Source organism: Schistocerca americana, chromosome X, assembly GCF_021461395.2.
Source record: "Schistocerca americana isolate TAMUIC-IGC-003095 chromosome X, iqSchAmer2.1, whole genome shotgun sequence".
Lineage (NCBI taxonomy): Eukaryota > Metazoa > Arthropoda > Insecta > Orthoptera > Acrididae > Schistocerca > Schistocerca americana.
The window spans coordinates 718,654,342-718,678,927 of record NC_060130.1 but is presented as its reverse complement, the minus strand read 5'-3'; the positions used below and the strand labels follow the sequence as shown (position 1 = coordinate 718,678,927).

At 38.1% G+C, this 24,586-nt stretch overlaps 1 long non-coding RNA gene across 1 annotated transcript; it reads right to left on the bottom strand.

Moving 5' to 3' along the window:
* Positions 1-593: 593 nt before the first annotated feature.
* Positions 594-24,583, bottom strand: LOC124555933. Its single transcript, XR_006968597.1, has 5 exons — positions 24,442-24,583; positions 22,955-23,064; positions 22,676-22,865; positions 3,113-3,219; positions 594-1,390 (listed from the first exon to the last, which is right to left on the bottom strand). It is a non-coding gene; the product is annotated as an uncharacterized LOC124555933 (long non-coding RNA).
* Positions 24,584-24,586: the final 3 nt, after the last annotated feature.

Sequence of the window (24,586 nt, the reverse complement as noted above, 5' to 3'; positions counted from 1 at the left end):
TAGACACTGGACTCGCATTCGGGAGGACGACGGTTCAATCCCGCGTCCGGCCATCCTGATTTAGGTTTTCCGTGATTTTCCTAAATCACTCCAGCCAAATGCCGGGATGGTTCCTCTGAAAGGGCACGGCCGACTTCCTTCCCAATCCTTCCCTAATCCGATGAGACCGATGACCACGCTGTCTGGTCTCCTTCCCCAAACCAACCATGCTTTTCTACAGACATTACTTTGATTAACAGTTGCAGAGTTCTAACTATGTTCAATCTTTACACTGAATCTTGCATAAGCATCATCCAGATAGTACAGTTACACTCCCAGCAATATTACATTTTGGTCATGTTTGAATAACTATATTATAAGTGTCTCAAAATACTATATATTAGTTTCTCTTAATTTTACTGTAATTCTTGCATTATTACTGTTGTATTACTATTTATCTACAGTTTGTTTCATTTTCATGTATTTCTTTAAGAAATCAGCAGACTAAATTCGCCATCGAGTGATGCTTCCAACCAGCACAACAAAAGGATGGCAAATACATTTTGTTAAATCATCAGCCATCAATTTAATCAACAAAACATTTCTGGTCATGGAATACTATGAAGGAGTATACCCTTAATCTATTGCAATTACATATGACACACAGCAATATTCTAATTTTTAAGCACATTCAAATTAATGAGAAGGAAGGACAAAAGCTCCTTGTGTGTAGAACAATAAAGGGAAAATATTTCTTCAGGAGTGTGTTACACTGAAGTTCAAGAAAAGAACACACTAAATGGAACATTTATTAACACTCATCACTTTAGATTTTCATTTGAATTTCCATCAAATGCAATCATCAAATTTAGCATATAGGCAAGACACAATACAAGGAAAATCAAATTGTTTTGATTGCTTTCAACACAGAATGATACAACACTGCTCATACCATTGAAATTTTTACTTCAACTTCTGCATCATGCCAATGGTAACCAAAAGTGACTGGAAGCCATTATGAAATCCCAGTAGCCAAATTAGAACAAATGGTATGAGTATTTGTGCATTGAAATTAAGTTTAAGGATTTTAACAGAATATTCAGCTTCAAACCAATTCATCACACAGAGTAAAATGACAGTTCTTATACAATTACAAAGAAACCCATTAAGAAAATATCTTAGACATTGTTTCCTATGTGGCTGGAATGTATTGTGTATTACCTCCCTAATAATACTTATTATTTCTGGTCCTGTCAGAAATCTTCAACAATAATTGCACAATAATATTAAGAAACTCTACATAAGAAAAACAAATTTCTTCACAATACTGGGAACACAGCAGTCTAGTAAAATTGCAAAGGCAGTATTGTTTCTTGGTTGTATCCACACACATTCTGGAATGTGACATTTTCTGCAAATAAATAATAAATTTCAACATTGAAATGTCTCTACACAAACTTCTGATAAAATTATTTAATAAAAATAATAATAATAATAATAATAATAATAATAATGGTAATGTTAATATTACATAATCAAAATAAGAATTAATACAGTATCCTAAATCATTGAGCACACACTACAACCAGAAGGTATCATTTTTTCCAAACTCAGTTGTTTTACATGATGTAAATGAGTAAATTAATTTTTTGTGTGTGCTTACCTTCTGCAAGATGTAATATATGAAATCATGATATCACAGCTAACCTTTGTTTTTGTAAAAGTGATTTATTCAGCTTGATAAACATGTCTAAGTATTTTTCATCATTTTATTAGAAGGGCTGAAATAAAACAAACTGCCTCCATTGTAGACGAAGTACAGTGAAATATGTGGTGAGGAGGAGGAGGAGGAGGAGGAGGTTGGACGTGGGCAGAAAATACAGTGGAACATTTGAAACAACTTACGTATGGTGTAATACATCATACATGATGGGATAAGATAACAATAATGGATCCTAAGTGAATGAGTGGCCACATTAGCAAATAATAAAAAAGAAAAAAAAATGGGAGGCCATTGTTTATCTTAGATGGTAAATCACTGGAGTTAAGACGTGTGGATTATTGTGTATTATTACTAGAAAGTAACAATTCAAACTAGTTATTTTATATGCCAAAAAACTGACCAGCGTGAATAATTTTCCTGTGCACATGACTTTCTTTTTCCATTGCAAAGGAACTACTATTTTTGCTTCTACACATTCTGATGGAAACTGTTCTCCACTATTACAGTGATACACTACCCAAATGTATACATAACTAGGTAAGAAGAAACCTACAACTTAAATCTCAAGAGCCTTTTCTTTTTCTCTTTTTTTCAAATTAAGAGTTTAGAATGTAGAAAATTTGTCACAACTGTGCAAGTGAGATAGTGTGTAATGACAAAAATCCATCAAGATAGTGACACCAGGAAAAGAAAGGGGAGGGGTGGAATTGTAATCAGAGTGATTACAACTTTTACATTAGAGGAAAGTGAAAGAAATTAACATTATGCAGCAATAGTCCTATGTGAATCTCTTTAACCATAATTACATTGTGATACACCTATGGAGACATTTTTTGAACAACTTTATCATTTGCTCTTCAAGCGTCCTCAAGCTATGTCAATAATTCACCTACTGTTTACAATACAGTGCTCTGAATCAGTGCCTTTACTGTCATCTACCACTGCTTTATACAAATAGTGTGTTTCCAAAGTAAGTATATGAAGTCATACATTTTCATATTTAATTAGTGTATGATCAATATGAAATAGTAGCAGTCCCATTCAACCTACATCTAGGAACAACACACAAAATTTGAACTCCAGAAAAAGACCTTGTCTACTTCATACAGCAACCACCTTACTGTTACAACAAAGATGATTTTATATCTATGAAATTTTCTTGCCTTATCATCTAACTAATAGCTCTGAAAACAGTTGTTACTTGGCTAATAATGTGAGAGGATTTCATCACTGAAATTCCCTAAGAAAGCTTACATTTTCTTGTCAATTTCGTATCTCTGAAATTTTTAGTTATATATATTATTTCAATGATGTGTAGAAAATTCAGCACATCAGTTTTACAGTATGGAAGTGTCAAAGCAAATTTTATAGCAATAAAACTTATGGAATAGTGTTCCAGATATATCATACCATTGGTGGTGGTTCAGAGGTCATGATCAATGCTCTGAATTTTTTTGGATCCTACTCTCCCACTCAGCAATCAGTGCACTTCTTTTTCTTGGGGAATTTTTCTGAAACTTTAAAACAAATAGACTTTTACAAATTACAGACAAACGATCCACATAATCTAACTTCTTGGCACAATCACAGAACATGCCAAAAGGGTAATTTTTATTTTTACTACTACCAGACCTGAACTTATGAGATCATGTGTTTGTTTCTCTGCAGGAAATCCTTTGAAAAAGCCAAAAGGGACAGTAATTCCAAGGTTAGCAGGAAAGTGGTTCAGTGTTTGTAATCTCCCCACGGAAAATTACCCTCTACCACACAATAATTAATAATGGTCAATCAAATCATCCACATTTATTCGCTTTTGAAAAGCATCTGATCGGAGTTTCTAGTAATATATGCGCCGACAGCTCGTCGACGCCAAGGTATTTTCCAGTACGTTTATTCTTTGGAATAACAGAGAGACATATATGTATTCTCCATGGTTATTATAGACGTGTAACGAGGACAGCTTTGGAAGTATCTGTTGGAAGATTGTCGGGTTTCTAAAAGAGACATATTTGCTCTTCTTCTTGCTAAAGCGAGCTATTAATGTTTGTGCCACTAGCGGGTTATTCGAAGAGAGAGAAAAACTGTAATTGCAAATTAACTAAGACTTTGAATCAACAGAAAACAGAATATGTAATGGAGATGGATTGAATATATAATTTTCCTCAGAAATAAGGTTTGTGACCCTTTTATTCTAGAGTGAGTGACGAATGAGTTCTTTGTCTGAATCATTGATGATTGTCTTGGCCCTGTAATTAGTGGGGAAGTTTCAGCTGTGACGAAGAGAGCCTGCAATCGACAAGTCTTTATAAAATCGTCCAAAAAGGCTTCGGACACATCTGAAATTCGAAATCTGTCGTAAAAGGAACGAATTGTTCAAACGATCGATTTTCCCAACTGAATGCAGCGCTTAACAATAATAATAGATATAAAGATCTTTTACAGCAAGCCAGCTGCTGAATGTTAAGACGAAGGGCTCCACCAGAGATTCTATTGGGCTGATTTCACGTAATGAAATATTATATTTCAAATTGTACATAGATAAAGAAGAGAGAGAGAGAAAGAGAAAGAGAGAGAGAGAGAGAGAGAGAGAGTGAATGTAATTAGAGAAAATACTCAGAATCCTCCATTAGTATAATTGTTTGCCTGTCTTATCACGGATCAGCCTAAAGACAAAACAGGAGGCCCTTACTTTACGGTACAGATTTATGTGTGAGAGTGAAGGAATCATAAAGGCAACAAATACACGTCTTTACAGACAAAACATTACACCAAGTTAGCGGCAAGCTGCATTTCCAATAACATTATATAATTCATTATAATGGCCAATCCGTGACAGGACACGTTTTTGGACGTTGCTAAAATAATTTTGTTCTCTGTTTCATGTGAACTACGACGAGCCAACTTAACTGACGCTTGGAAAAGAGAAGAAATACTCGCAGTCAAATTAAGTGGATCTACAAATAAGAACATAAAACAACACGCTGGGCGCAGAGAAAAGGCCAGATCTATAATTTTATTATTAAAGCTTGCTAGTATAGATGAAGTATACGCTTTTCTATTTAGTATTATTGGATATTTGAACACTGATTAATTGTGTTCATGCTAGATGTAGTTTGATTGACCTGCCCCAGTTGCATCTATCTGTATAAGTACAATAAGAAACTAGTCACAGAAGTACTCTTGTGTGAACGGAGTTACATATAGTGACAGTAGAAGGAAGATATATATATTGACGGTAGAATATTTATATGGTTTTAACTAGAGCAATGTTTAAGATGAGTCAAGCAGAGCAGAGCAGCACGCAACAGCCTTCAGCTGTTAGCACTGATAATAATGATGCAGTAAGAAGTGTTGTAGAAACGATGGCTACAGATAGCGCAATAGAACGCCCTGTAGATACGGAGGGACATGTAACGGCAAGTACGCAACATGGATTAGATCCATTAGTCATTATCATGAGACAGATGCAGATGATAACCGAGAGCATGAATAATATGAATACAAAATTAGCCTCAGTTACTGAAGGGCAGGAAAATTGGAAAACCGACATGAACGCGAAATTAGCCTCAGTTACTGAGGGGCTGAACGCGAAATTAGCCTCAGTTACTGAAGGGCAGGAAAATCTGAAAACTGACATTAATGCGAAATTCGCCTCAGTTACTGAAGGGCAAAATGATTTGAATACGAAATAGCCTCAGTTACTGAAGGGCAGGAAAATTTGAAAATCGACATTAACGCGAAGTTAGCCTCAGTTACGGAAGGGCAGGAAAATCTGAAAGCTGAGATTAAGCAGCAGTTACAAGACAGTTTTTTCGAATTAGAGCAGCGGATAGAGACGAAGACCAAGGAACTCAAAGATCAGGCCGAAGAGACGGAACGAAAATTAACTGCACAAATAGAATTGGTGAAAGCTCAATGTGAGGAATCTACTCACCGCGTACGTGTAGAAATGAAGGAGTATGTGGCTATTAAGATAGATACCGTACAGGAACAGGTGGAAATGGTTCCGCAATTAGTACAAAAGCAAAATGCCATGTCATGTGCAATTGCGCAACTTCCTGAATTGCCACGTACGCAGACTAACCTAAAGGAAAGTGTTGAACATCTGACAGAACATCAAGACGTTATAGACCACCAAATTAATGTATTAACGGGTAAATTATCTGAAATCACATTAGAAAACAAAAGGCTAATGTGTGAAAACGTTGAGCAAAATGTTAAAGCAGCATTCCAGAGTTTATCTGGCAAACAGGAAGAGAGTTTGTTTGCGAAAGGACTTGAGGAAGTGCGACAGCAGTTAGGTGCTGATTTAGAGCATTGGAAACAAACGATAGAAGAGTCGATGCGCATTTCACAACAAGGCTCAGAACAAATGAATACAGGCCAGCAGCAGAAGTTGGCAGCGACTATAGACCCAGTTACTGCACATTCGCACACGATACCGACTGGTGTAAGTGACTCAAACATTAAATTGCCACGAGCTAGTTGTTCGCGCGAAGTCTTATCTAACGGAGATTACGAAAGCCTTTGCCATGCTGAAGAAAAAATGATAAAGCATCGGCAATTCCAGATTTTTAACACTGACAAAAGGGGGGTCCATCCAATTGTTTTTATTCGAAGTTTCAGAGGAGTGCTACCCAGAAATTGGTCGGAGTGGCAGAAGATCAGTTTCGTTACAGGATATATACAAGATTCAGGGGCGATCTGGGCTTCGGACATGACTTCTGTTTGCTCGACATATGATGATTTTGAGAATGCATTTTTAGCAAAGTTCTGGTCAGAAGGGGTACAGGAACGCCTAAGGCAGGAGGTGCTCTACCCAGAGCCTTTCTCCTTTTCAAAAGGAAGCCTTAGGAAGTATTTTGAAAAATATATAAATAAAACAAGATACTGGGACAGACCTATGCCCTTGCCAGATATAATAAACATACTTAAGGCAAGACTACCAACCAGCATCCAGAATCAATTGATTTACGGCAACGATAAAGACTTGGAGTCATTCCTCAAACGTTAGACCATATAGATATTATCGAAGAGAACAACCAGAAAGCCCGTAATAACAGATTCCAATACAGGGAGATAGAACCTCCGCCAAATGGTAGGCAAGGGAATGCACAGAGATCGTTAAATAGTGGAGAAACCCCTCAAAATCTCAATAGTAATACCGGCAATAGCCTTGTGGGGGGCTATCCAAGGAACAACAGGAATGGGAAAAGATACAATCCTGTGTTGGGGAACGAAAGGAATTTCAGACCTCAAGCCTGGAACAATAACAGTAATAGAAAGTGGAATCAACCGGGGGGGAATGAACTCAAACAATCAACATCAGTGATAAGTGGGGACGGACATCTGCGAATCAACCGGTAATTACCGAAGTGACGGACGATGTCAACCACCAGGCGAATCAAAATCCAAGAAACTTGTAAGGACCCACTCGTGCCCCGGAGGAGCGGTCAACAATTGGTTGAGGGGCAACAGGATATGTGTACCCATGCTAACGTATAATGATGGACGATTACTGGCAGATGAATTGACCAAGGACTTAGAACCCCAAGATGAGGATAAGGAACAGGTGGCAGTAGCCGAAGTGCAAGTCATTTTGGAGACTGTACCTATAGTGGCGGTTTTAGACACAGCTGCAACCACAAATGTTATTTTGGAGGCTCTATTCAACAAGATCAGAAATATAAGACGAGTACCAATTTTTCCAGTTCAAAATTGCAGAATAATAGGCGCCGTTGGGGCTAGATCGGCTAATGTAAAAGTGCAGTCACTACTTAGTGTAGAAGTCGGAAATGTAGCAATATTAAGCACATTCCTTGTTGTGAAAAATTTGGTGGTAGACTGCATTATCGGAGTCGACAGCCTACGTCAATACGGATGCAGAATAGATTTTAAAACAGGAAAAATTTGGTTAAATATAAATAAACAAGAAATTGAGTTGGACTTGTTGAAAAAAGAAAGCCTTACCAGAAAATATAATAGTGGGATCAGTGTGCAAGTAATCAGGACGGCACAAAATTCTAAACAGCACGTAATTAATGAGTTCCAAGTCAAAGGAGATTTCGGTCAATTAGTGTATGAGAAGTTAAATGAATCCGACTGCATTATTGAAGATCAGAAGAAGCAGCTCAAAGAATTATTATTAGCGTATGAAAACGTGTTTGATGAAAGGCCAGGAGTTATTAAGGGATACATATGCCATCTCTACGTTAAGCCGCACGAAACGTATTGTAGAACTTTCTATCCTGTTCCCTGGAGGTTAAAGGCTCAAGTTCAAAAAGAAATAGATCGCATGTTGAAATGGGGTTTGATCGAACCCTCTACAAGCCCATACTGCTCCCCATTGTTGGTCGTGCCAAAAGCAAATGGGACTGTGAGACTGGTACTCGACGCCAGAGAAATAAATAAAATCATAATTCCAGTGAGAACACATCCGGAAAACATAGACGAACTTATACAACGGTTCCAGGATGTCCAATATTTGACGAGCATTGATTTGCGGAGTTCTTAATGGCAAGTCAAGCTGGATGAGTTATCATGGAAATATACGGCTTTCATTTATTCCGGAAGAAGTTACCAATTTTTTGTAGTTCCTTTTGGACTCAACATTAGTGCAGGAATCTTTATAGCAGCTCTAGATTATGCACTAGGCCCAGAACTAAGAAGCAGGATAACAGTGTTTGTTGATGATTTGCTTATAGCATCGAAGACTTGGGAGGAGCATATTACCTTACTGAGTCGGGTGTTGGACGTGTTCAAAACCATGGGAATAACTGCTAACCTATAGAAATCCCATTTTGCACTAAACAGAATCAAGTTCCTGGGGCATATAATTGACGCAAAGGGAATTTTACCAACCAAGGAGAAGCTAATTGCGATTAGTAAGTTTCCAACACCCAGAAATAGGAGGCAATTAAAAGGGTCTATGGGTCTTGCCTCATTTTTTAGAAGATTTATAACAAATCAGGCCATGAACGCAGCAGCTCTAAATAGTTTGCTGAAGAAGGATGTGCCCTGGCTCTGGACATTAGAGTGTCAAGAAGCATTCGAAGAGATAAAGAAGCAATTAGTAAATGCACCGCTTTTGTACCATCCGGACATGCAAGAAGAATTTTACTTGTCAACAGATTCGTCGAATGTGGGAGCGTGCCTTTTCCAAGTACGCAAGATAAATGGACAACTTACCTTCTGTCCTATTGCGTTTGCTAGTCGTGTTTTGTCCAACTGTGAACGAACTTACACGACGACAGAATTAGAGGCACTTGCGGTCGTCTGGGGATTTAAAAAATTTCATTATTATCTATATGGGTCAAAGACTATCGTATATTGCGATCATCAATCATTAACGTTTTTACAAACGTATAAACTGTTACACCCCAGACTGGCTAGATGGACTCTCGTTCTGCAACAATACCAGTTTAAGTTCGTGCATCTCTCAGGACAGCAAAACATTATTGCTGACGCTCTATCAAGGTCACCACAGGGTTTAACCAAAGAGATTGAAGTAAATAATAACTAAGAATTCCCTGTATTGCTGCTGCAGGAAAATCCATTTAAGACGTACTACGTCAATTTGTGTGCGCATATGGCCCAGTTACAGAAAAGAGATGCTCAATGGGGAAGTGTCATTCAAAGGTTACAACAGCAACCTTCGGATCAGATGGCAAATTATTACAAGCTGGTAAATGGTGTATTATTTTTCCGCTGTGGAAGGCCAAACAAAGTCCGTTGGTGTGTTTGTATACCTGAGGCGCAAATAGAGAAACTTGTATGGTTCACTCATTTAACCTGGGGACATTTCAGTGCGACAAAATGTGCAGACAAGATAAGTGGGTACTGTTATTTTCCCAACATAAAGCGCAGAGTGCATGAGGTCTTAAAGAGATGCATAATCTGTCAAAAAACAAAGCCAGATTCAAAAGGAACTAAGCACCCATTATGCTCTATATTAGTCCAAGAATCAAAAGAATTAATTTCGTGCGATCTGTGTGGACCATTACCTACTTCAAGAGGTGGTGTTAAATATGTGTTGGCATTTCTAGATGTGTGCACGAAATACGTAAAGCTATACCCGATAAAGGCGGCTACAGCTAGAGTAATTGTACTAAGATTGATAAGGGATTATCTTCCACATGTTGGTACACCTAAAGCGATCCTAATAGACAATGCTAAGATATTCACGGGACTCCGATGGAAACAGGCTTTGTCTCAAGTCGGTGTGAAACACATACTAACATCATTTTACCACCCACAAGGCAATTTGGTTGAGAGAATTTTTAGAGAGTTCAATCGATTTATGAGGGCATATTGCCATAATAAGCAGACTGCGTGGGCAAATTATGTGGAAGAGTTTGAGCAGATATACAATAACATGCCCCACTCCTCAACTGGATATACACCTCATGAATTGATGATCGAAGCAAAAGAGGAAAACTTCTGGACTGAACATATGCCCAAAACTCAGGAAACTGAGATGCCTTGGGAAGAAAAAATAAGACAAGCCATCATAAATATGACGAAAAAGGCTGATCAGAGAAAACAACAATACGACAAATTAATCAAGAGGGTACAGACATACCATGTCAGAGAGAAGGTACTAGTCAAAAGACATACCAAATCATCCTTAATAAAGAAAAGTATAAAGAAATGGGAGTTACCATATACTGGCCCATACATTATCCTACAAATTCCGAATCCTGGGGCTTATTTGTTAGCATACCCGGGACCGAACAAAATAAAAGGGTTATTTTCCCATAACGACTTGAAAAAATTTAATGAAGATTAGAAGATAGGGAGGAATGGTGTTGCGAGTGACAGAGATGAACGCTCGTAAAAAAATAAATAAATAAAGAAAAACAACATAACAATAAACTGTGTGTGTAGTGTTAGAAAACTTTAAATTGAAATAGTTAATCAGTGACATAGATTATAGAAATAGTGACTAACTATTACTATCGAGTGTTGTAAAGAAGATAGTGGAGATAGGCTTCACCTGTGGTTTGGGTGAACATGGAACTTTAGCATTGCTAATGTCATCAAGATTTTTAAAGGATCTAACTGACCTTCAAGAAGAATGAAATGTTTCCCGCAAATGACGCTGAATAATCAAAAGAGGTTCCGAGTGAATGTTCATATATAATCTCAAGTGCACTCTTAGATGTGTAAACGTGTGAAGGGATGTGTTGAGGCAGTGAATCGTGAGTGACGGTTAATGCCGCAAAGATAATTTCCCGCACAAAACAGTTGACGTCGGCGCGAGAGTTAGAATCGATATAGACGACACAGATATGCTTTGTAGGAGACTCGCATCAAACGCGAGGGTAAACTGATTCATGTTGAACTTTAAAAGGAAAAGGTGTTATAATTAGAAGTTAAGAGTTTTTAATTTATTAATGAATGTTTAAAGAAAGTAATATTCATAGAATTAGTAGTTATTTAATGGTCGTGTTCGTTTGGGAATTTTGTTTGAAAAATCCATTTCCATATATGTGCATGTATGAACGCCGTATGAATCAGAGAATAAATGAAAGAAGTGAATCCGCATTCCTCAATGCTAATAACTTTTACATTACAGCAATCAAGCGGAGAAATATATGTATTTAGAATAAAAAGTTTTTGAGTATAGATAAATTATATGACTTTTCAAGGAAATAATGGATTATGTCTTTGTATAAAATGAACTACACTTTCCATTATTCGATGAGTTGAATCCAAAATCTATTGCAAGTTGCATGAATCCTTTAAATTATGAAGAACAAATCAGTGATAGAAAATGTGTCAGAACTTTTGGACTTATAAGCACAAGTGGGGATGCAAAGTCAAAAAGAATATTCAAATGAGAGTAAATATGATAATGTTTTTGGCAACATCATTAGTTAATGGCTAAATTCCTTGAAGTACGTCGTAGCAAAAAGGATGCATGAAGCCATAAGGATTTTGCTTTCAAAATGGAGAATCTTGGACGGTACAACCTAACCAGTTCTCTTACAGGAAGAGTTTCCCTTTTGGTCATTGCTAATTCTGTTGGAATGAATGTTGCATGTGAAATCGGGTATCCCTGTTCCTTCTACTCTTCCCATTGTGGGTCGCGTAGAAGACCGACTACAAAGTGGGCCGCGTAGAAGACCGACTACAAATGGGGACGTCGGGGACATGCAAGACCCGGGAGAGTTTTAGCACCGCAAGATATTGTCCTAGGAACAAGATTGTAAAATGAAAACTTATGTTATTTATTGTAAAATGTTTTTTTTTTTTTTGCTAGAGGCACAAATCACTCTTCTCCAAATCGTTATATAAATCGATCCCTATCTTTCCTTTAGAGATCTATTTCAAAATTAATTTTTTTTCTTCTATAGGCTTTCCTATCTTCTATGTACCGTAGGCTGGGGGTCTAGGCTTAAGAGGTTTTCCAAGGTTTCCCTGCATAAGAAAGTTCCCGAATGGGTAGACCCTGATAACAGTTTCATGAAAGATCATCTTCCTTGGTTGTGCACAGCAGACATAACACCTTGATGCACGTAAAAGCAATACAGCCGCGGTACCTGTCTCTTCATTTCTTCCGTTTTCAATATTTCTTTTCTTTGTCTGTCTTAAACACAATATTCTTTTTCAGTCGGAGGACTGACAATTATCACTTCTGGGTTATCCACACTAATAGATAGCTCGCGAAGTGTGTTCGGTAAATCAAAATTGAGCTCACAAACTTCGCTCGCTGCGAGGGGCATTGTAATCTCCCCACGGAAAATTACCCTCTACCACGCAATAATTAATAATGGTCAATCAAATCATCCACATTTATTCGCTTTTGAAAAGCATCTGATCGGAGTTTCTAGTAATATATGCGCCGACAGCTCGTCGACGCCAAGGTATTTTCCAGTACGTTTATTCTTTGGAATAATAGAGAGACATATATGTATTCTCCATGGTTAATATAGACGTGTAACGAGGACAGCTTCGGAAGTATCTGTTGGAAGATTGTCGGGTTTCTAAAAGAGACATATTTGCTCTTCTTCTTGCTAAAGCGAGCTATTAACGTTTGTGCCACTAGCGGGTTATTCGAAGAGAGAGAAAAACTGTAATTGCAAATTAACTAAGACTTTGAATCAACAGAAAACGGAATATGTAATGGAGATGGATTGAATATATAATTTTCCTCAGAAATAAGGTTTGTGACCCTTTTATTCTAGAGTGAGTGACGAATGAGTTCTTTGTCTGAATCATTGATGATTTTCTTGGCCCTGTAATTAGTGGGGAAGTTTCAGCTGTGACGAAGAGAGCCTGCAATCGACAAGTCTTTATAAAATCGTCCAAAAAGGCTTCGGACACATCTGAAATTCGAGATCTGTCGTAAAAGGAACGAATTGTTCAAACGATCGATTTTCCCAACTGAATGCAGCGCTTAACAATAATAATAGATATAAAGATCTTTTACAGCAAGCCAGCCGCTGAATGTTAAGACGAAGGGCTCCACCAGAGATTCTATTGGGCTGATTTCACGTAATGAAATATTATATTTAAAATTGTACATAGATAAAGGAGAGAGAGAGAGAGAGAGAGAAAGAGAGAGAGGGTGAATGTAATTAGAGAAAATACTCAGAATCCTCCATTAGTATAATTGTTTGCCTGTCTTATCACGGATCAGCCTAAAGATAAAACAGGAGGCCCTTACTTTACGGTACAGATTTGTGTGTGAGAGTGAAGGAATCATAAAGGCAACAAATACACGTATTTACAGACAAAACATTACACGAAGTTAGTGGCAAGCTGCATTCCCAATAACATTATATAATTCATTATAATGTTCTGACAAGCTACCCTCCCAATTTGTTCTCAAAAAAATACAAGAAAGAGGGTTGACTTGGAAATTAATTGCTTATCTCCACTTTTATAAATCCATATTATTACAGCATATTTTAGTCTTTCAGGAAGTATGCCTTGACTCACTGACTGATTATAAAGCTAAATAAAAGAAAACATTGGAAGTCAACTAGTATGTACGAGTTATTTGATCTACTACGTCCCTCTGAACTCCCAACTCTTGAAATTATCCTCATTTTCCTACAAGTTTCTGTTAACCTTCTTCTCCCCGTATTTTATTCCTACTACCTTCAGAATTTTGAAGAGTGTATTCCAACCAACACAGTAAGAAGCTTTCTCTAAATCTCCAAGTGCTAGAAATGTAGGTTTGTCTTTCTACAGTGTCTCATTTAAGATACATAGTGCAGTCTGTATTGTATTGCATGTTCATTTCTTCAGAACCCAAACTTCTCTTCCCTAAGGTTGGCCTCTACCAGTTTGTCCATTCTTCTGTAAATAATTAGCATCAGTATTTTTGAACCATGAGCTATTAGGCTGACAGTTCAGAGATATTAACAACTGTTGCCACTTGGCTCCTTTGAATTATTACAGTCACCTACTCCACAGCCTTGTGTCAACCTAGGTCTTTCAGATCTCGGTGAAATTCTTTTTGCTGTGTTGCCATCATGAGTTGTCCTAGTTTTATCTGGAGGGACTGAGTCCATACAATAGTAGATCCTTTCTGAATAAGGGGAATAAGTACACCTTCTCTAGTCATCTGGTTTACGTAATAAAATGAACTAGATGGCACAAATGGTACAGAACTAAAGCACTTGCCCAACCTAAGCTGTGACACGATCCGTGCCAGAAGACAGCTGCTAAGGAGCACGAGAAGGTGCACGGCTGGACTGCCTAGATTTATTGGGTTGAATTAACAGCACTCCCATGCTGGACACACCCCCATTACATCTTTGGCTTACAATGGAGGCAGCAGCAGGAGCATGTACGTTAAGAAACTGGAAATCTGTAGGATTTCCAGAATTCCACACTTATATAATGAATGTGGTAAACATAAGAATGACAGAAAATGCATGCTCACTATGTAACAACTTCCAGTGGCTTCAGTAAATCTTTCTAACCATAGGAAGTAGGAGCAGTGTAAGAAATAACCACAGTACTGTTCAGATGACAGTCTGGTTTACTGACTGGTGAAAAACAGACGAGGTTGCTGGAGGCAGTGTACACAGGGTGCAGCCTCAAATAGAAAGCACAATCTATCCAGGGAAGCTAGCAACAGTATTCCAGGGGAAATATTCACAATTAGAGTATGTGCAGAGAAGTATCTATGTAGGTGTTACGAGGATCATAGCATCTGCATTCATTCATACAGCCAAGTTGCTCTGAAATCCCTATCAACCCCTGCAATGAGATCAAATATATTTTGCAGAGTGAAAACCTGCTGTCAGTCTCTTGTCACTCAGGAGTTAGTAGTAATGTGCAAGCTAATAGGCTTGCCGCCACAGGGGAAATGACCATTTGTTGGACCAGAACCTGTCCTACCCATCATCACTACTTCAGTGGTAAAATTTAATACTATGTAATTGAATCACAAGACAGCATGCAAAATATTTGACTACAATCCAAAAACAAAATTGTGGCAAGCCAATGATGCCAGAACCATGTTCTAAGAAAATTTCTGTAATTGTGGGGTTAACAAGAGGCAGATTTAACTTGTAGATCTAATGAGTGGTCATAGGAACCTCAAGAAACACCTGCACACAAAGGGTATCACTAAGTGGGTCTGAGACTTCTATCCAGTCACATATTGACCAGTCTGGTATGGTAATAGAAGATAGCAAAAGTAAAGCCAAACTTTTAAATTTCACATTTAAGAAATCATTCACATAGGAGAATTGTACAAACAGACTATCATTTGACCATTGCACAGGCTCCCATGTGGAGGACATAGAGAAAAATCCCTGGTGTAGAGAAACAGAATTTCAAGCAAATAAGTTGTCAGGTCTTGATGGAATCCCATTTTGGTCTTTCAAAGAGTACTTTACAGAATCGGCCCCTTACTTAGCTTGCATTTTTCATGAATCTCTTGCCCAGTGCAAGGTAGCAAGCTACTGGAAAAAAAGCAAAGGTGTCCCCTGTGTATAACAAGGGCAGAAGAACGGACCCACAATATTACAGACCAATATCCCTAACATCATTTCGCTGCAGAATCTTTGAACATATTCTTAGTTCAAATATAATACATTTTCTCGAGAGGGCAGAGTTTCTGTCCATAAATCAGCATGGTTTTAGAAAGCATCGCTTGTGTGAAACTCAGCTCACTCTTTTCTCTTAGGAAATTCTGTGAAGCACGGATGAAGGGTAACAGGCAAATTCCGTACTCCTAGATTTCTGTAAAGCATTTTATATGATGCCACACTGCCAACTTTTACTGAATGTACAAGTATATGGAATAGGTTCCTGGGAATGTGAATGGCTCTAAGGCTTCTCAATGAGCAGAATCTGGTATTTTGTTCCCAACAGTGAGAGTTTATCAGAGACAACGGTATTGTCAGGAGTGCCCCTGGGAAGATAGGATTCAAGAGATTGGGGCTTGTATGGAAGTATATAGACATTTGTTTTTCTCACACTGTATTTGCAAGTGGAACAGGAAAGGAAATGACTAGCAGTGGTACACCTTACAGTGGTTTGTAGAGTACGGATGTAGATATAGAGAAAGAAGTGACATTTAATCTTTCAATGTGAAGTACTGGAGAGCAAAAGATACAGAATGTTTGCATGTTGAAAAAGAAGTACCAATTTCAGCTGCATTAGGGCATTGAAATAATTCTGTGACAAGTGAAAATCTGTGCTACAACGGGACCCAAACCCGGATTTTCTGCTTTATGCCAGCACTTGCCTTAACCACTCTGGCTATTTGAGCATGCTTCATGTCCAACCCAAATTCCCAAATTGTTTAACACTCATTCTGTAGTGCTCCCTCCCCATTACCCTCTTTGCTCATGGCATCTTACATGATTCCTGCAAGAGATTGGACCTAGGGTGCATCCACTCTGAAGATATCATGAAGTACCATCAAGGCGTAGATACTACAATTGTGTGTATGGCATCTGTTTTTTTTTTTTTGGACATGTCTAATTCCTGAAGGAATTGCAGCTAACAGAGAAAGTAAAGGGAATCATCCTACTACTTAAGGCTATTAGTTAGCTTTCCTAGTATGACAGGGGGAGACATTGTACAATAACCTCAGTTTCAGTGTGGACATCTGGAGGCTAGGAACCACATTTGTGTCAACTTGTGGAACCTAGCCAACAGGTCACACAAAAATGACATTGCTGATAAATGGGATTATGTTCAGCTGTTTTACCTCTCTGGTTAAATCCCATCAATCAAATCAAGTCTCTCAGTATCTTGCCTCCAAGCTCATCTTTGTGTAATAGCTCTTCCCCTTAGTTATGTATGTAACAAAAGGGGTTCACACCAACAACGGTAAATAAGCTTAAAAAGTTAAATTTTCCTTCAAGAGGATTCTCACATAGCTCATAATCTTGGAACTTTTCAAGTGTTATGGTGTGAAATACTGCATAAAAAGCTTTCTGTTGGTTCACTATGGTCATGTGATGATATCGACCTGCAGAAGGTGACATGAGCAAGCAAAATCGAGTCCCAAGAACATTACACACACACATAATGCCTTCTTGAAGTCTCTACCTATGTCTAGTTCACTTTGTATTGTCTGTGTTAACACATGTGTCTCATATCTTGTGATCGTTCTTTTTTTAATGAAGAGGTTTTTTGTCCTCTGTCTTCTGACTGGTTTGATGCAGCCCACCACGAATTCCTCTCCTGTGCTAACCTTTTCATCTTTGAGTAGCACTTGCAATGCATGTCCTCAATTATTTGCTGGATGTATTCCAGTCTCTGTCTTCCTCTACAGTTTTTGACCTCTACAGCTCCCTTGAGTACTATGGAAGTCATCCCCTCATGTCTTAACAGATGTCTGATCATCCTGTCCCTTCTTCTCAGTGTTTTCCACATGTCCCTTTCCTCTCCGATTCTGTGCATAACCACCTCATTCCTGACCTTATCAGTCCACCTAATTTTCAACATCAGTATGTAGCACCACATCTCAAATGCTACAATTCTCTTCTGTTCCAGTTCTCCCCACAGTCCATGTTTCACTACCATACAATGCTGTACTCGAGACATACATTCTCAGAACTTACTTTCTCAAATTAAGGCTGATATTTGATATTAGTAGACGTCTCTTGGCCAGGTATGACCTTTTTGCCATTGCTAGTCTGCTTTTGATTTCCTCCTTGCTCTGTCCAGCATTGGTTATTTTACTGCCTAGGTAGCAGAATTCCTTAACTTTATCTGCTTTGTGACCATCAATCCTGATGTTAACTTTCTTGCTGTTCTCATTTCTACTACTTCTCATTACCTTCATCTTCAATTTACTCTCAATCCATTCTCTTTACACTGTTCATCCCATTCAGCAGATCATGTAATTCTTCTTCACTTTCACTCAAAATAGCAATGTCATCAGGTTAAAGAGGTTACATTTTATGAAATCAGTACATGTATCTTGTTACATACACTCACCACAATGGAAAAGCCCACACTGGTGACCTATGACAACAATCAATTTCTGTGGACTCAGGAAATGCACAGTGTTACCTTACACCAAACAATGAACACTGACACACAACAAAAGTTACTGAGACCTTTCAGCTATACTGGTTTGGTTTCCTTTGGTTTCTTGTGGGTTGTGGGATATGTTGAACAATATGGAACAATGAAAGTATGAAACTACAAGTGAGGTTGATTAAAACATTCTCCTCCCAAATGTGTACAAGGACATGTGGATCCTGCATCACAGTTCTGTTACTATCCTTGGATCTTATTGACTTCTTTATGGAAGATGAAGAAAGGACACTGATACAAACAGATGTTCCTGGGCATGCATCAAATTTTTATGCACAAATACATCATTGTGACCACTCCCCTCATGATTCAAATTGTGTTTCAGCACTGGTTATAGAGGTGACAAACCAGATTCTTTCACCTTGTGGAACCTGGCTGACAAGCTCACACACTAATATTTCCAGCTTATTTTCGAAGTCATTGCCTACCAATGGTGCCAAATTTGACAACACATCCAAATTGAATTACATGGTGCCGCATGGGCATATTTCCATCAATGTTCATAGAGTTCAGCACTTTTTGTCTGAACTGCCACAATTTCTGCCCAAACTTGTCCAAATCCCCCATACCAACTTACTCCTGTGGTGTGACACCTTTAAAGGCAAATCACATTCTCTGTCCCTGCCAAATTCTGCAGGGCAATCTTTGATGGTCTGCATAACTTATCAAATCCTGGTATTCATCCCACCACAAAATTAGTGACTGAGGGCTTTGTGTGGTCAGGTGTTTAAGTGGACTGCAGACAGTTTATGCACACCTCTTGTTTGCCAATGCAACGGCTAGGACACCACAGTTTTCTGCAATAGGGGAAATATGACATGCTAAGACTGACTTCAATGTGTCCATTTGGACCTGGTTGGTCCACTACTTGAGTCAAATTTGTTCCGATATATTTTCTCCGCAACTGACAGGACATTGCGTTGCGTGGAAGCTGTACCTTTAAAGGATATGATAGATAAATCTACTGCTTTGGTCTTTGTTCATCTGTGGATTCCTTGTTTCAGTTGCCCATCATCAATTTATACTGACCAGGTGTGTCACTCAGCCCCATCTTTTTATTCTTGGCCTTTGTCTATTTCATTTTGGAGTGTGCATATCAACACCCATGACTCTTGTCTTATGATCAATCACATTTAATAAAGTGGTTGCATTTTGTGGTATCAGTACATTCACTTTATTCCGCATATCACCACCACACATGAAACAACAACCATCTAACTATGTATTTTTGTACTACATACTCTGAAGCCTTGATGGTGGAGAGGCCTTATGTGAATCCACTGTATGGGACCAATGAGTTATTCTGTCGTATCTTAATGTAATGTACAATTACTGATGTTTGAAGAAAGATAAAAATAAAAAAATTCACAATATCTGTTCAGTTTTAATTCTCTTGCTGATTTTCATTATTTGCATTACTTTTCCTTACTTGCTTAGTTACAAAATTTTATTATAATAGCTCAGGAATAATCTAGTTTTCTACTGATTTAATTTTAAATATCCAGGTAAATCTGAATTTTGTCAGTAATGTGTCCACCTTAAACATTCAACAAGAGAGTGAATCTTGACAGTATGGTTAAAATGTGTGTTTAAATGATGCTGTAGTCATGAGGTGGCAGAATCTGACTGGTAGAATCAACAGAAACAAATGTCTGCTGTCCTTGGCTGGATGTTCACAATGGTAACACAAGATGGACAAGTGAACAACATGCCAACAGACTGACGAGTTACTGAGAGAGAAACCAAGATGATGTGATAATGTAGTAAAGTAAATCTAGAGTTAGGTACAATGGCAACTATACACAACTGAAGTGAAGATAAGACATGAGTTTATGGCCATGTGGTCATATTTATCTCATCTGCAGCAAGAACTATTGTTGAAGCATACATTTGAGGAACTTCAGGGTGGCACTTTCTTGGAAAACTGCAGCACTTTACAGGTTCTGCCACTATCAGCCATCCAAGTCCATTTATTCTACTGGGTATTCAAATTTGTTGGGCCAAGACAATAAATGTGTTACCAACAATTTGAATCCTTCGCTCTCTGTATGACATTTTATCTGTTATTAAAATTTTGTAAGGCACTTTAAATACATTCAACAAATAAATACATAGACAAATGTCCTTGTTGGTGCTTCACATTTGGTGTTTGTTCCGTGTGCTGGTGAAGTTTCAAGCCATTCTTGCAGACGTCAGAGCCATAGTACAGTGTCAATTTGGCATCTACATGCAACTCACATTACAATCAGCATGCTGTTATTGGATTCTTGTGTTCAGAAAAAGAAACCATGGTGAACATCCATAAATGTTTGTGTGCAGTGTATGGTGGTGCTGCAGTTGATAGTAGTACAGTTGGGCAATGGATAAAGGAAGTTAAAACCTCAGGAAATGCAGAAGCAGAGCTCCATGATCAACCAGGTTCAGGACGTCCTGTCACAGCCACTGCTCCAGACATCCACCCTACAGTCCAGACCTGATACCCTCAGACTTCCATCTCTTTGGGCCGCTTAAAGATTCTCTATGGGGGAAAACACTTTGAAGATGATGAAAGGGTCATCTATGCAGTGAAAACATGGCTATGCCTACAGGACAAGAGCTTTTACCGGTGGGTAATACATGCTCTTCCACAACATTGACATATGGCCATAGGACGTGATGGAGACAATGTAGAAAAATAGGACATGGACAAGACCTGTTTACCATGTCACCATATTCTGACTCTCAACAATAAATATGTTCCGAGAATAAAATGTGGGGCATTACTTATTGAACGACCCTCTTAGTATAGTCTAACAATTTCTGCACTCTGCTGTGTATTTTCTCCTTAGAATCTTTATTGTTGTGTGGTTTGTATAATATGGAAGTATTATGGTTCTGATGTCTCCCACAGTACCAGTTTTTTAAAAAATATTTTATAGCTTCTACTGGCAATTTTTTTTACAGTCTTCTGTGTTGTACTTTATTTGATATACTTCGAGTTTAGTCTGTAGAGCTAATAATTTATTGTTTTATAAGAAACTACATCATATCAGATGTTATTGGTACACTGGTTTAGCATGTGTCAACATGCTACTATTCCTGTTTAAAAGATATATAGATGTTTTATTATTCAATAGCTATCTCAGCTACTTATCAAATATTTGTATCTACACTAATAATAAAACTGTAAAATCATCATGTTGTCTGTCTCTGTTTACACACTGATCTCCAAAACTGCTTGGTGAATATTCATGTGGTTTGCACAGGTAACTAGTCTAGCTGGAGGCAACCTATAGGATTTATTTCGAAACTGGACCGCAGATAAAAATAGTGTAATTTGAATTTTAGGAGTCTTCTCAGGTTAGTAGCTCAGATATTTGCCTTAGTGATGGTGTTGTATCCAAAGAACCAATAGACGATGCTGTCAGTTTTTTTACCTCAGTGACAGGAGTATTTTTAGAAGTTTACATCAGTGACAGAATTAAATACAACAATCTTATCTTTCTGAATACAAACTAACAGTGAATTTCCAGAATGAGATTTTCACTCTGCAGCAGAGTGTGCGCTGATATGAAACTTCCTGGCAGATTAAAACTGTGTGCCCGACCGAGACTCAAACTCGGGACCTTTGCCTTTCGCGGGGAAGTGCTCTACCATCTGAGCTACCAAAGCACGACTCACGCCCCATCCTCACAGCTTTACTTCTGCCAGAATCTTGTCTCCTACCTTCCAAACTCTGCAGGAGAGTTTCTGTAAAGTTCGGAAGGTAGGAGACGAGATACTGGCTGTAGTAAAGCTGTGAGGACCAGGCCTGAGTCGCGCTTCGGTAGCTCAGATGGTAGAGCACTTGCCCGCGAAAGGCAAAGGTCCCGAGTTTGAGTCTCGGTCGGGCACACAGTTTTAATCTGCCAGGAAGTTTCATAACAGTGAATTTACTTGGCTAGGCTATACAGATTTACTGATTTCACTTTGTGTGTTAAAGACTTTAAAAAATGCTTTGCTTGTTTCATTACGTTTCATTTATATTTGACTTCTTCACTAGGAAAACATTTCTTTACAAAGTGATCCTGTAACAGTTCTGTTTTTACTAAGTGAGGTACGGAACCCTAAAAAGTGACAGTATGCAAACGCCCTTCTTTATCCACTGTTAAGCACGGGCGTACAGCCAGTATCTGTATAAAAAGCTCACATGCTTAACTGGAAAATACTTATAATTTTGCAAGTGTGTTTATGCTTCTGTGAGTGTTTTACATTTCTCTGTCTATAAGTTAAAAAAATTAACCTCTTAGCCATCTTTATGATCCTTGGAAAGTATTTCATTTCACAATGGAATGTCTATTTAGCAGAAACATGAATGTTATAGTAGACTAATCTCTACTCCAACTAAAATTTGAAAACCTGCAATTGGAATTATTAAGCTAATGTTGCGTAGATATTCCTCTTAATTCATAACTGAATTCCAGTTCTCACCTTTTGTGAAGCCGGATCCTGTGAAACATCCAATGAATCATCAGAATCTAAGAGGTTTGGAATAGACTGTGCACTCTGCAAAGTCTGTTTCCCTCCATTACCATTGATATGATTAATTTCTTCTTCCACAATACTACCAATGCTCAAAAGATTTGGCTGTGACTGAGCAAATAGTTTTGCTCTCAGCAACCTTCCGAGATGAAATAATACATGTTAGGAAACAATTTACCAAAAATCAGATAACTGCATTACAAATGATTGTAAATTTATAAGACCTACCTCAATTCTTCTTCACGTTTTTGCATCTCTTGTAACTCTGCTTATATCTTCTCTTCAGCTGATTGGTAGCCCTTTCTCACTGGAGTCTTTACCAGGTCTTCATCTGAATCCTGTACAAAATGCTTCTTATATGAAATGTGTCAGTATAAAAATTACTCTCTCCCCTCTATAATTTGCTACTATGAGGGACGATCAAAACTTTCCATTTGAGTATTTTGCTGCAGCATGTACACAATGTAACATGACTCTGATGTGGGTATATAAGCACCCACATATGACAAAGTATTAGTGTGGCATTCCTGTCTTTCCAATGCGTCTGTGTGCAGTAAATGTGGAAATGTGAACTATGGCCATATTACCAAATTCATGTTAACAGGAACAACATGCTGTTATTCTTTCCTTGGTTGCTGAAGGACAAAAACTGGAAGACATCCACTGGAGAATGAAGAATGTGTATGGCGCAGCATGTCTATAAAAAAAACTACCATTGTGGAATGGTGCACCAAGTTCGTAATAACGGATGTCCCCATATAGGAAATGTAATGCAGAAATTACACAAACTCATGTGGGAGACACTAGAACCTGCCCGATAGTCCTGATCTCTTGCTCACGTGATTATCATGCCTTTGGTCCCTTAAAAAAAGTCCTTAATCCATTGAAAATTTCTGTCAGATGAGGATGTAGAACAGCCAGTTAAGAACTACTTCATGCAGCAGGACACGATGTTATACCAAACAGGTATTTTTAACCTGATGCATTGTTGAGAGGATTGCCTCAATGCTCATTGTGATTTTGCATGATTGGCATACCTATTCTGAACAGTGTGGTTTTTCAAATAGAAACTTTTTGATCACCCCTTAAATGTCATGACATGTACAGCTGGAAGTCCAATGATCTACATAGCAAAGAAACAAGTGAATATTATGGTTTAGTATCTCAAATGATGCTCCCATTAGACATGGTAACTGGTAATTAAATTGGCTTTCCTATTTTGAAAGGGACCATCTTGGCATTTGCATTAGTTTAGAGGAACCATGAAAAACCTACACATGGATGGCAAGATAGAGATTTGAGTTCCCTTTGCCTGGAATGTAAGGTCATTGTTTCAACAACAATGTTACATTTCTCAGCAAATATGTACGGAGTCTAAAAACCAATGGCTCAGGTACCATGTTGCATAGTATCAAGTAAACATAATGAAACACACACTTCAGTTGTGTGGCAATAAAACTAGGACACTATTTCCTGTACAACTGATTTGCAATTAGCAAACAATGGAAAATCCATAATAAAAACAATAAGCATTACATTGCTCTTCACCTTGGAGATGGCACTGAGTGGCAAATGGGCACATTTGCAAGTATATTTACAAATGCACTATATTTTTTTCAGAAATTTATGGTGTGTGTAGAATACAAAGGAAAAAAGCTCATTTGATTGATAAGTTCTACAAATATTACTAATTAATTCAGTAACACACTACATACCTGTGAATCATTCCCACTATTGATGTCAATGATCTTCCTTTGAATTGGAGGCTGGTTATGTACAGGTGAAACAGAAGGAGGAGAAACAACAACAGGTACAGTATTCCTTGGAGCAGCATAAATTCTCATCCTTCCATGTGATGCA